Source organism: Struthio camelus, chromosome Z, assembly GCF_040807025.1.
Source record: "Struthio camelus isolate bStrCam1 chromosome Z, bStrCam1.hap1, whole genome shotgun sequence".
Classification (NCBI taxonomy): Eukaryota; Metazoa; Chordata; class Aves; order Struthioniformes; family Struthionidae; genus Struthio; species Struthio camelus.
The window spans coordinates 85,511,047-85,522,757 of NC_090982.1; positions in this window are offsets into that span (position 1 = coordinate 85,511,047).

Sequence of the window (11,711 nt, forward strand, 5' to 3'; positions counted from 1 at the left end):
TATAATGCTGAAAAGCGGATGCCAAAAATGCACTTTTGCCATCCAGTGGAGGCAAGGTGGTTAAGAGTGGAGGTGTTGACATGAACTGCCTTTGGGGGTAATGGCACAGAGAAGCATCCCCGGTTCAAGAGGCTGTCTGAGTTTAGCAATAGTCTCCTGTTCCCAGGCTCGGGGCCAGGGTAGATTGGCTGCAATGTTCTTTGGGAATGAAGATTTTTGCCTCCAGGAGAAAAAGAGCTTAGCACAACTCTGCCGAGAGTCTCTCTTAAGCTCATCCACTGGCACCAGTTCCTCAGATGGGCTTGTTACTGGCCTTCCTGGGATATAGCAAAAGCTGCTGTTAGCAGGTGCAGTCAAGAAATACCAATGTGGGGACACAAAGGGGTAGAGAGGTCAGAGGAATTCATGGATCTAGATTTGCCTGTGCAGAGAAAGTAGCTTGAGATAACTGAAGTATCATCTGTCTGATGATAGGGAGGGGAGGAAGGCAGAGAATAGGATGACTACTCTCTTCACGCTCCGTGTTTTGCAAATGCAAGCCCAGGTTCCCCCCACACGCCAAGTATTTTAATGCACAGCATGGTACCTGGGAACAGAGTACAAAGAGCCTCAGCCCCACACCCTGCCCAGCCCTTGCTGTCCTGGACACATCCCAGCCCCTAGGTCTGGGTGCTGGATGGGGCTGGAGCCAGGTGAGGTGTGTGCTAGCTGGCAGATCCTGGGGGATTCTTTGCTGGCTCCATCCAGCTGCTTTGTCCAGGAGTCTTTCTTCAGGTTCCACACCCGTGTTTGCTCTGCGAGGTGAAGAGTAAACTGGAACAGGCACAGCCACTGGAGTCTCATGCCCCACATGGATGCCATCCTCACAGGCTCACGGGCCTCTGTTCAGTCACCTAAAGCAGGGGCTCTAGTGTTAGCTGAGATGTTTGAGGACATTTCTAGTCTTGCTTCCTGCTGCCACTGCAGGAGGGCACAGCTCTCCTCTGATGCCTGTGTCATGCCCCCCAGGCTCAGTCTCAGTACCTAGAGCATGTCAGGTGCCATTGGAGACTTATGTTTAGACAACTGAGTTGAGCCCTTGGTGTTCACACTGCATGCAGGCTGTCCTGAGACATGCTGTTCCTGCTGCTTGGTTGTGCTGTAACTTGCTTGGGTTCTCCCGGGCTCTGCTCAGGCAGACTGTCCAGATGAGTGCACCAGTCTGTGGGAAGGGGGTGGGTGAGTTCAGCTGCCCCATCCCAGGGAGCTCCAGAGCTTTGCCAGGGCGGACCCTGGCCTTGTGATCCGGTTCAGTGAGTTGCCTAGCCCGTATCTCCTCTCCTGACCTCAACCCCTCTTGAGCGCGGATCAGACATTCCCATATCCAACTTGAGATGCAGTGAGCCAGCAGGATGGGCACCAAAAAAAGTTCATTTTTAATAGTTTTTACGTAAAGCAGTTTCTTTTATGTTTAAATTACATACACTTTTAAAAATTAAGGATGACAGTATCTTGCAAGTCCTAGGCTTACAGTCTATTAAATTTCTTTAAATGAATTACCAAATGTGTAAATGTTGCCAGACCAGTGGAGTTGTTGCAGTCAGTGGCTAAGCTCATGGGGCCCTGGTTTGCTGAGGCACTAATGCAGCTTTTGACAGAAGCTCACTTTTCTGCAGATGCAGGGAGAATATTTACTTCATTTCCATTTACTTGACTAGCTCAGCTCAGTGACTTCTCCATCCAGAACTATGAAGAGAATTAGCAATTGAAAAGAGCAACAAAGTGTGTTTTAATCCTCCAGGAGTAAAAATGAGGCGTGACAAACCACTAATTTTAAAATCTTGTTTCTGGTCACTATGTCCACCAGTCAAGTCAGATCACTAACAACAAAGAGGACTTTCTTTGTTTAAATTGGCTTTAAACAAACTGACGTTTCCCTTTCTATTTATCCAGCCCATTTAAGCTACAACACTGAGAGCTCTGGCAGAGAGCAACGCATGTCCACGCTATTAAACTTGCTCATCTTTCAAACAGGATGGCCTTCCCCAAACTGCTTACTGGGGTGCTGGCAGCTCTCGGACTGAGCCAGATGTTTGGTACAGTACTGCTTGGCCATGGTCAACACGGTGCCGTTCTAACAAGTTTCAGCTAGATCAAGTTGCCGTCTTCCTTGGCATTATTTACTAGCATATGCATATCCTTAAAGTAGTTTAATTAAACTCATTAATAACTGATTTGCTTCTCTACCTTTTAGTAAAATTCCACTAAATTCCAGTAAATTCTATGACTTGGTGCAAGCAATGAGTAAATAAGCGTGCAACATCCATTGTTCTTTAATGTAAAACATCTACGCATTATGAATCTGAAAAATGAGTATTTTTATACTCGTGACTATCCATACTATGTGTATACTGTATGGCCATCTATTTCTGTTCTAGAGTCAAAGCAAATTAGAGTTTGGAGGGTCCTCAAGGGTTTAGCTCATCCATTCCCTACGTCCAAGGCAAGGTTAGCAGTGATTTCCAGACCATTTTTTATCTTGCATGGTGCTACTGATCTCCAGGGATAGATATTCCACTATTTGCATTTTGCTGGAATATCCTCCTATTAGCAAAAGTTTAGCAAAGTGCTATATTTGGTTGGAAGTCAACATATTTTTATAGTTACTAGTAATTGTTCTAAGGAAAAAAAAAAAAAGAACTCCGCAAAACAAGATTAAAAATAATGATTTCAGACTTGACTACATTTGAAGATTTAGGTAATCTGATTTAAACTGTTCTTGGCGCCAGACTTGATGTTATTCCACATCCTATTTTCTTAGCCACAATCCCACTTTAAGGACTTCCAGGACGTGTCCCCACGCACTCGTGTTGGAATAACTGTGCTGTGCGGTAACCAGATCAGTAAACAGATCCAAGATAAAAACTGCCCCCTCCAAAAACCCTCACTATTTATTTTTAACTTCGATTAGTTCGCTGATCTGGCTTAGTGCCAGCACAACTGAAGAGCACATGGTGATGGAGTGAGCAGTCAGAGGATGGAGAGAGCAGAAATTCTTTGAGCTGGCATTGCTGCAGGGGAGAGTCCTTGCGAACCCTCCTGCTGCTGGCTCAATGTGGTGGCTTCGCTCAGCTTCCCCACTGAACACAGCAGGTTACCTGGCTTAACCAGTGAGCTGAAGTGGGTACAAACTGCCAGGGACGAGCCTGGGGTCTCCTGTCGTAAAATCATAATGAAGCATGTTGCTTTTCAAACACTTGTCTAATCCAATGGGAATAATTTGCGAAGGAATACTGACGGTACTTGCAGTTCAGTTCATTATCTTTATGATCCCGTCCCTAAAAACACTTAATGGCTTATAAACCTTAAGGAAATACAATCTCACAGGCAAATGTTTTGGCTGAGCACCTGCTTCAGTCCTGGAAAGAACTAGTCTTTTGTCTCTTTAATTGCCTTTTTGACCTTTTCAGAATACAATCTTTTACATTAGCCATAGGACAGCTGCACAGAGTCTTGTGAGGCTGAACCCCTGGCCACACATCCCATACAGATGATCATGCTGCACAGCTATCTTGATGCTAACCTTTCTGCAGATTCTGTTATTCATCTCAGAAGGGCTCTTTAAAAACCCCAAGGAAGAGCTCTGGCATTTCCAAAATGTCCACAGGGAAGCCCAGTGGCAATTTGGAAGAAATCCTACTTTTGTGATGCTGCTCTTCAGCCTGTGTCAATATGACTGCAGAGCCTCATTTATATACATGAAAATGTTTTAAATAGCATCCTGGCATCTCAGGGCAAGAGCTCCGCGTTTGTAGGTGACCCCAGTCTTGAGTGAGGCAGCCTGCGGGAGGCAAGCCGGGCTGCGTCTACACGATGAGGGAAGAGCTTCAGAGATCAGCGTAAGGTTGCCTCAGTCTGAGCTTGAGAGCTTGCAGCAAAGAGAGCAGGCAACTAAAATCTTGTGACCAGGTCTGGATGTTTGCCTAGTTGGTTATGTAGTCATGACGTGAGTGGATGCTCAGGTGAGTTACCTCAGCTGGCTGGGAGAAGATGATTAGAGCAGGGGCAACAAGTGACTAACAGGCTACATAGAGGTGCAGTCTTCCTTCCGGGGAGTCTATGCTAAGCTGTCTCTTGGAGATTAACATACAAGCTAGTCCTTTCTTACAAAATACTGCCACAGGGAAGTTATGTCTTCACTCAATAGCCCATGGATTAGAGCACCTATCTGGAAGTGCTTGAGCAGACCTTGAAGACCCTTTCCCATCTCGGAGGAGACAAACTACATGGCGAGTTATTCTCGAGTGGTGTTTGTTCAGCTTCTTCCTCCTCTGTTTTGTATAAAATAATTAACTGAGAGAGGGAGAGAGACAGAGAGAACATATGAGTTTATAGCTCATTGCTTAGGTTATTTATCTAGAAGAGGAAGACCCGGTCCCTGCTCGTAAGACTGTTTAAGTAAGTTAGACAGAAGTCTGTGCGTAGCTCCAGGGAGCCTGCCCAAGGACCTTCTTTGTGTCCAAAGGAAAGCAGAAAGTTGAACCAAGGCTAATGTGGAGAGATGAGCGTGGGCTTTCCAAGTCAACAGCGAGGTCTTTAATGTCATTGCCCAGGGATCAGTGAAGCCTGGAGACCACATATCCCAAATGCAGATCTAGGACCCTAAGACTTCATGGACTGAATGTCATCAACATGGCCAGGCATTGCTAAAGTACCTGCAACCTCAGTATCTAAATACAGCTGATAAAACTAAAAGGAACATTTTAGTTTCCCTTACTAAGACCCAGCAGAATATCCCCTCGAGACAGAAAAGTGGGGTGGTTTTCCTGGGACAAGACCTCCACACCCACATGGGCTCTAGCAGAAAGAAGCATCACCGCTGGTGGCTCTCTTTACCTGCCACTCCATGGCTATGCTGTCTGCTGCAGAAGCCAAGCTGGCGTTGTCTCTGTCCTCGTGAACAGCAACTTGAGATTCAGAGCAAAATCCAATGGTAGCTGGTAGAAAGAATCCCAGGGATTTCAACTGCCTGTGATCAGGTGAGGAATAAATGCAGCTCTATCCTGCAGGAGCTCTACATTTCTTGTTGTATTTCTGAATGGCCAAGCAAATGGCCAGAGAGTGGAAGGCATGTCACTAGCCCAACTTGGTTGGAACAGTTAATTCATTTTCTTCTAGATTACTAATGTCTGTTGATGGCAGATTCCCTTCTCAGGAATGAAGAGGTACCCTAATTCTTAGCCAGTTCCTGCATTTTTAGCGTGACAGGTCCTGGAGGAAAGGTTTGCCCTTATTATAAATATGATTTAGCTGGAGTTGCCTTCTGGCCTTCTATCAGTGATATGTCATTGCAGTGTGTGCCCTTAGATGATGGTGTGTTTAGAGAGCCTTTGTTCTTGTGTTTGGTGAACTGATCTCGATCTGAGAAAGTATCACTCACTGTCAGAATTAAAAAAACAGCCCGTGAAAAGAAAAGGAGCAGCCTTACTTCAAAGGGCTGTGGTTCTTTTCTTGTGGCCTCTGGTAACCTGCATACAGCTGAAAAACTTGTCTAACCCAATTCAATTTAAGGCCTCCTTCTTTCCCTCTAACAGACAAAGACGTAAAAACAATGAGTGCATTCAGGTGCAGAAGAGGGAGGGAAACCCAGAGACCCAGGCAGAGTTCCTGCCACACACACCCTGTTCCCACAGATAAGCACAAAGCCGGGAGGAGTGACACGTTATCTTGGGCAGAGCCAGCTACGTACTAGGTCTCCTTGAAGTGAATGGTGTGTGTGCAGAGATACTATCTTTTATTAGGCCAACTGGTAGAGTCAGAAAAACTAGACAAGCTTTCAGGCACGCAAGACCATCCTCAGGCCAGTGAAACAGCTGAGCCACCTGATGCCAGGAGGCACAGGAGCTGTCCGAAGAGGGACAGAGTGGGGAAAAAAATGTGGGCAGAGCTACCGGCCCAAGAAAATAGTTTGCTAGGACAACGGTGAATGAAGTGTTTGGCACGTCAGCTTGGCATGAAGGGTGTAGGTGATTCTTTTTTGACCAGCTCAGCTCCCGACTCGTCATGTGAGGTCATCTCTGAATGGCAGAGGGCCAAGGGTGGGACCAGTTTAAGCTGCTATGAAATGGTCCTTCAAGGTCATTGCCGGGCATTAGCAGGTGCCTGGGCTGGCGCCTGTAACCTTGGAGATTCTCCAAGGCGTGATAACATGCTCAGGAGAGTCATTTTTGTAGTAGAGGCACCAAATTATTCCCAAGCAGGGCTGACTGTAAGCAGATTGCCCTTTCTTCCAGCAGGAGCACAGCTTCATGCAGGGAAATTTCTGGTTTTCTTCCATTTCTATTTTTAAATGTACTTCCAGCTAAAACCCTTAGGAGTTTTTCTCTTCAGTGATGCATGTGGCTTCATTTCCTCAAGCTAATATTCATTCATTCTTTTCTCCCTCTCTTTTCTAAAAGTAATGTCTTAACATTTGCAAAATGAAAGTATTGTTTTTGCACTTTAGAAATGTGAACATGTCACTATAGCAATTATCTCTTAAACTTAACAAAACAGGCCTAATGCTGTTAAGCTTAATGGGAACTTTGTCACCTCTGAGCACTTTTCTCTTTATTAATGACTCATTGTAAAGCACATTATCGCTGGTGTCACTTTCTCAGTATTGCTTCACTGCAGTTAGATGTAGCATTACTGCACTGCATGCAGATCTCAGCTGGGGATCTGCCTGGTGCTGTACAAACAGGTCTGGACATTTTCTGTTGTACACGGATAAAAAGATACAATCAGGAGACCAACAAAACCAGCCAGTGGACAGCAGCAACTAGATGAGCGTTGGGAATTTTCTGGATGATTGTACCAATTGCCACATGCTTGAGAGGGTTAGGTGCCTGGTTCAAACCTAGCCAGGCACAGACTGATGTATGTCCTAAGTGGTTTGGGTCTGGAGATAATACAGTTGGTGTTCACGGAGAAAAAGGCTGAGGGGCAACACTGACATGGAAACTGAACTTCTCCCTAGAGTTTTAAGGTGGCTCTTCAAATCTGATTGCTTGGATGCCGTGCAAAAGTCTGCACTGCCCCTGAATACCTGTCCTTTGCGACCTAGTGTGTATGCACTAGGGAGGCACTCCACACTGTTATCAGCGCAAACACACAGCATGAGTAAATACACTGAGTGAGAAAACATATAGTCTGGACCAAGCCGGTACTTTTCATCACCCATAAATCACCGTGTACAAAAAGCCCCACAAATTTGTTTTGTATGGGCTAGAAATTAATTTCTCTCAAGTCATCCCCAGTTACCCAGTTAGGCCTCTTTAACCGACAAATCCACCAAACATGCCAGTAAGTAATTTTATCATCAGTGCTTACAGGCACAGTTTAAGCTTGCAGAAATCCATGAGGCTGTCCAGGGACACAGCCCCTGAGTCATTTTAAGCGAGCACATCTCTGAGAGTCAAAAGGATTGAGAGTCAAGATACACAAGTTCCCATTCACTAGCTGAGCTGTAATTTCCATGTATAAGCTCTACACCTATAGTTCTCCTGTCGGTGGCCACTAGTTAGTAGGCTGAATTCCCTGACGCTTATTGTGGGCTTATTTCATGCATGAGGACAGTTACTGCTGCTCAGGGGGGTAGGGTATCATTGAACCACTCTACTTAGCTATATCTCAGCTCTTGGCTTCCTTATTTTAAATGTAGTTACACTATGTGTCTCTGCATATGATACCTTGCTCACAAACAGAGTGGGCAGGCAGTACTGCCCAGGGCATTGTTTTTCCAGGCTCTGCCCTTCCTTTTGTTCCTGTTTAAATGGTAATTGCAACAGCAGGGATGGGAGCACCTACACCCCCTGACCACCCCAGCTGCACACTGTGCTGTGTCCAGCCCTGTTTGTCACCAGGAAAGACTGGAGAAGTAGGTAAGGGAAGCAATTCTCTTTTCAGATGGCACCCTGAGCAAGAGTGAGGAGGGTGATGCATGGCTTCCTCTGTCTTGGTAAGGGGTGATGACAGTCCTTGTGTCTGTCACCTGAAGGTTTCCACTGAGTCCTGATAGCCTAAAGTGTCACTCATGTAATTAGTATCACGAGGCACTTCCAGAATTGCCAGGGTGGCAAGGCCTCTCCCTGGAAGGTCCCTACTTACTACTCCCAGCTCTCACACTCCTGAAGGATGTGGCTGGTCCCTCAGCAAATCCGCCTGCCAAGATATTGCAGTCTAGTAGCAAAGAGATTTGGAAAGTATGCAGGAGAGGCTTATTCTGGCATTCATCTCAGCAAGGCTTCAAAGACGTGAGCATCAGCATGTACAACTCAGAAGTCTTTGAGCAGATCCCACCAGCAGAGCACATTAGAGTCTCTCAAACCCAGCATGCACATCCTGGGCCAGCGTGTAGGACAGGCAGTATATCATTTGTTTCTCACTGAGCCTTTACCCAAGGTCCAAAGATGACTCTTGGATCCTTTTGCCCAGTTCAATTCCACGCCTGCTGCTCTACTGTAGCCTTGTGATTCCTAAGCTATATATCACAGCACATTTATTCTGACACCCTGTGAGCGTGCAGGTTAGTGCTGGCCTGCCAGGCTCAGCAAAGGCTTCTAAATATATTAGTGAAGGAGAAAGATCTGGGATGGGTTCCAATTTTAACCAAGGTCACATTGGCAAGTGCTGGTGTGCAGTGCAATGCAAAGATATTGTACAGAGCATCATTCATGGGAGCCGTATTCCAGGTGCATACAACATTTCTGTAGTGCAACAGAAAGAAGTAGAAAAGGAAGATGGAAAAAAGAAGCCTGGGAGGTCTAAAGTTTTGCTGTAGATATGCTGTGTGGCTAAGGATCTCTGTAGCTCAGTATGTTTTTCTGCAAAAAAGTGTGGCTTACCTGCCTACTATACTCAGACATAACGATTGTCAAAGCACTCAGACCTTTGGGCCTTTGGACTCATCCTAGCAGACAGTTTTCCCATTAGGAGGCAGCCAAATGCTCCAGGGAAACACACACTGCTGGAAACAGCAACTGCATTCCAGATTTACCAAGGCCGTTTGATGATACATCCTAAGAACAACTCTGCTAGCCACAAGAAAGGATTTGGAAAATGTAGACAAGGCCAAGGACTCAAGGTAAGACACATCACAGGCGAAGATTTAAAATCCCCCTCTGGCAGAATACATATGTGACTATCTCCATGGGAAACGGAAGAGACCTGGGCTTTTTATCGCTGCTCTGGGCTGGAGAAGGAGGCTCAGCAGCGGTTGGCTGTGGAGGCCCAGCCGTAGCAAAAGGAGAGAGGAATGAAGAGGAGATGCATGCATCTGAGACAGGAAAGAAAAGAGGCAAGCTGCTCCAGCAGAGGACAAGGTTCAGCAGTGAGATCCCAGCTGAGGACCCCAGCAAAAGGCAGAGGCAAATCCATGGAGATTTTACTCCTGTCAGCTTTCAGCAGGGTATAGAGGCCCCTTTGCCTGTGGCAACTTCCCGTTTCTGCAGCAACGCAGTGGAGATCCCTGCTGTTCCCTAGAGAACAGGCAAAGGGCAAAGTCTGTGGGAAAAAGGAGTGGATTGCTGTAAATTATCTCTCCGTCTCACTAGGCTCAGCGGCTGAGAGCTGTGCTGGGGTCTCCCAGGGAGGAGAGTAGCTTCAGCCTGATAAATGGGATGCTGGAAAGGAAGCTGGTGCTCTGCGGTGGTCTCCCGTGCTGCGTTGCCATGATTATTCCTTTATAGTGAGGCGGAGGGGTTAAGTTTGTTTTCTTAAAGAAACTACATCTTCTGCCCGTCTTCCCCTCTAAAGCTGTAGGGTGTGTTTCAATCTGGCAAAGGGCTTAGAAGTCCCAAAGACGTGCTTATGCCTCATGTGGAAATGAGGAGCTGGGAAGAAGAGGAACACCTTTGTGGTGCCCCAGAGAGGGAAAAGCTGTCAGGTGAGGTTCCCCCAAAATATCGATAAGGGCAGAACAGTGTTAGGGAAGTCCTGGACCGCAGGGAGAGCATCAGGCAAGTTTTGTGCCTTGGAAAGCTGCAGAGAATCTATCTGTGCGACACAAACCTGTTGCTCGCCAATTAGGTGTGCGCAGGGTGGGAGGAGTAAGTAGTCAGGAGGCTAAAGAGGAGTCTGCAAGCAGAGCAAAAATCACTTTGCAGCATGAAACAGTTGCAGTCACGTGGAGCACAGCACTGCTCATGAGGGGCTTTTCCAGCTCTGAGGAGCACCTGGGCAAGCTCAAGCTGATGTCTCGTCAACAGTGTGACGTGCAGATGTTGTCTGATTCCCGCCTTGTCTATCAGCATCTACCTTTCTGGCCCAGTGCTTCATCTCGCATTCATCTCTTCCTTGTCCTTTCCTGTCGGTTGGCTGATAGGCAGGAGAGCTGCAGATTTGCTAAGGCGCCTGCCTCTTGCATTATCAGAGAGGGGCAATCACGCAGTTTGATGGGAGGCTAGTTCTCCATCTCCCACAAGGGATGGAAATAGGTGCCGTGTTACAGCATCTTCACCACTCCTGGTTCCCCTAGCAGCTGCACTGGAGCACCCGGGGAAGCGCTGGCCGGTGCCCCAGACCTGCTGTTGGCCCACAGTGACGGCTGCTGAGCCAGAGAGGCAACGCAGCGCCTCTGTAAAGGCATGCGTGCTAAATGGGCACTGTGCCATCCTGCCCTGTGCCTGCAGTGCTGTCGCTGGAAATCTGAACTTTGGTGGGGGGAAGCCCTCTCTCCCCAGCGTGCACTGGTGACTGCTCATGTATCTGGCCTTTTTGTGAAGCTTCTTCCAGCCTGGTTCTGTAAGGCTGCCCTTAGCTAATAACGTGCTTCGTCAGTAGACCAGGCAATGTTTTGTCTCCTTGCCTTTATTTTGCTGTCTCGCATCAGTAAAGCACACCTCCCGGTCCAGGCAGGAGGAGCCTGGCTCTCCCTGCTCTTGCCACTGTAAAAAACCCACCGGCTTTCCTCTGAAATCCCAACAAGTTGGTGATTTATATGCCACAAGTGCTGGGGGACAGGAACACGCTGTGGATTTGTCCCCAGGTCAGACTGTGGTTGAAATGACTGCGTGGCTTCTGGAGCTGCTGGGGTGCTAGAAAACTGGCTGTTCAGAGGGGGTGCCAAAACCGGACTCCAGCATATTGCTTGTCCGCAGAGAACTCAGGCAATGGCAGGGACGTCCCTCTAGTGGACAGTTGTCATCAAATGCAGCGCTCTGGCAAGAGCAATCACTACAAACCTGTGCTTTTCAGACCTCCTGAGTTTGCAGGGCCTCTAAAATTTTCTGGTTGAGGTGTCTGTGAAGCGAATTGAAACCTGCAGCTGACTAGCTTGCTTAGCTGTTATCCTGCAGAGATTCCTTCGACTTGGTCCCTGAATAGAGGTTGAAAATCAACGTCACAAGCTACAGTCAAAGCAGGGCTGAGCCGACTTTCCAAACTGAAGCATAGTTTTGGTCTAGAAATCATCTAACAGTGTCTTGCAAAACTTCCAGGATTTCATGGGCTGGACTCAAACAGAAATGCCACAGGCAGCATTGCCAATCCCAAGCATTCAAAAACCATGAGTCAGCCCTCCCCACCCCCCCAACTCTTCTAAGTTTCCTTTCCTTTCTGGGTTTTTCTGAGCTGTGAGGTTAAATGAGGTTCATATTTTCCAGGTTTCTCCCTACCTCCCCCCCCACCCCCGCCCCTTGTAGAAACTTAGCTGTTGTTCGGAGAAGGGGGATATTTCCAAGAGGAAAAAGGAG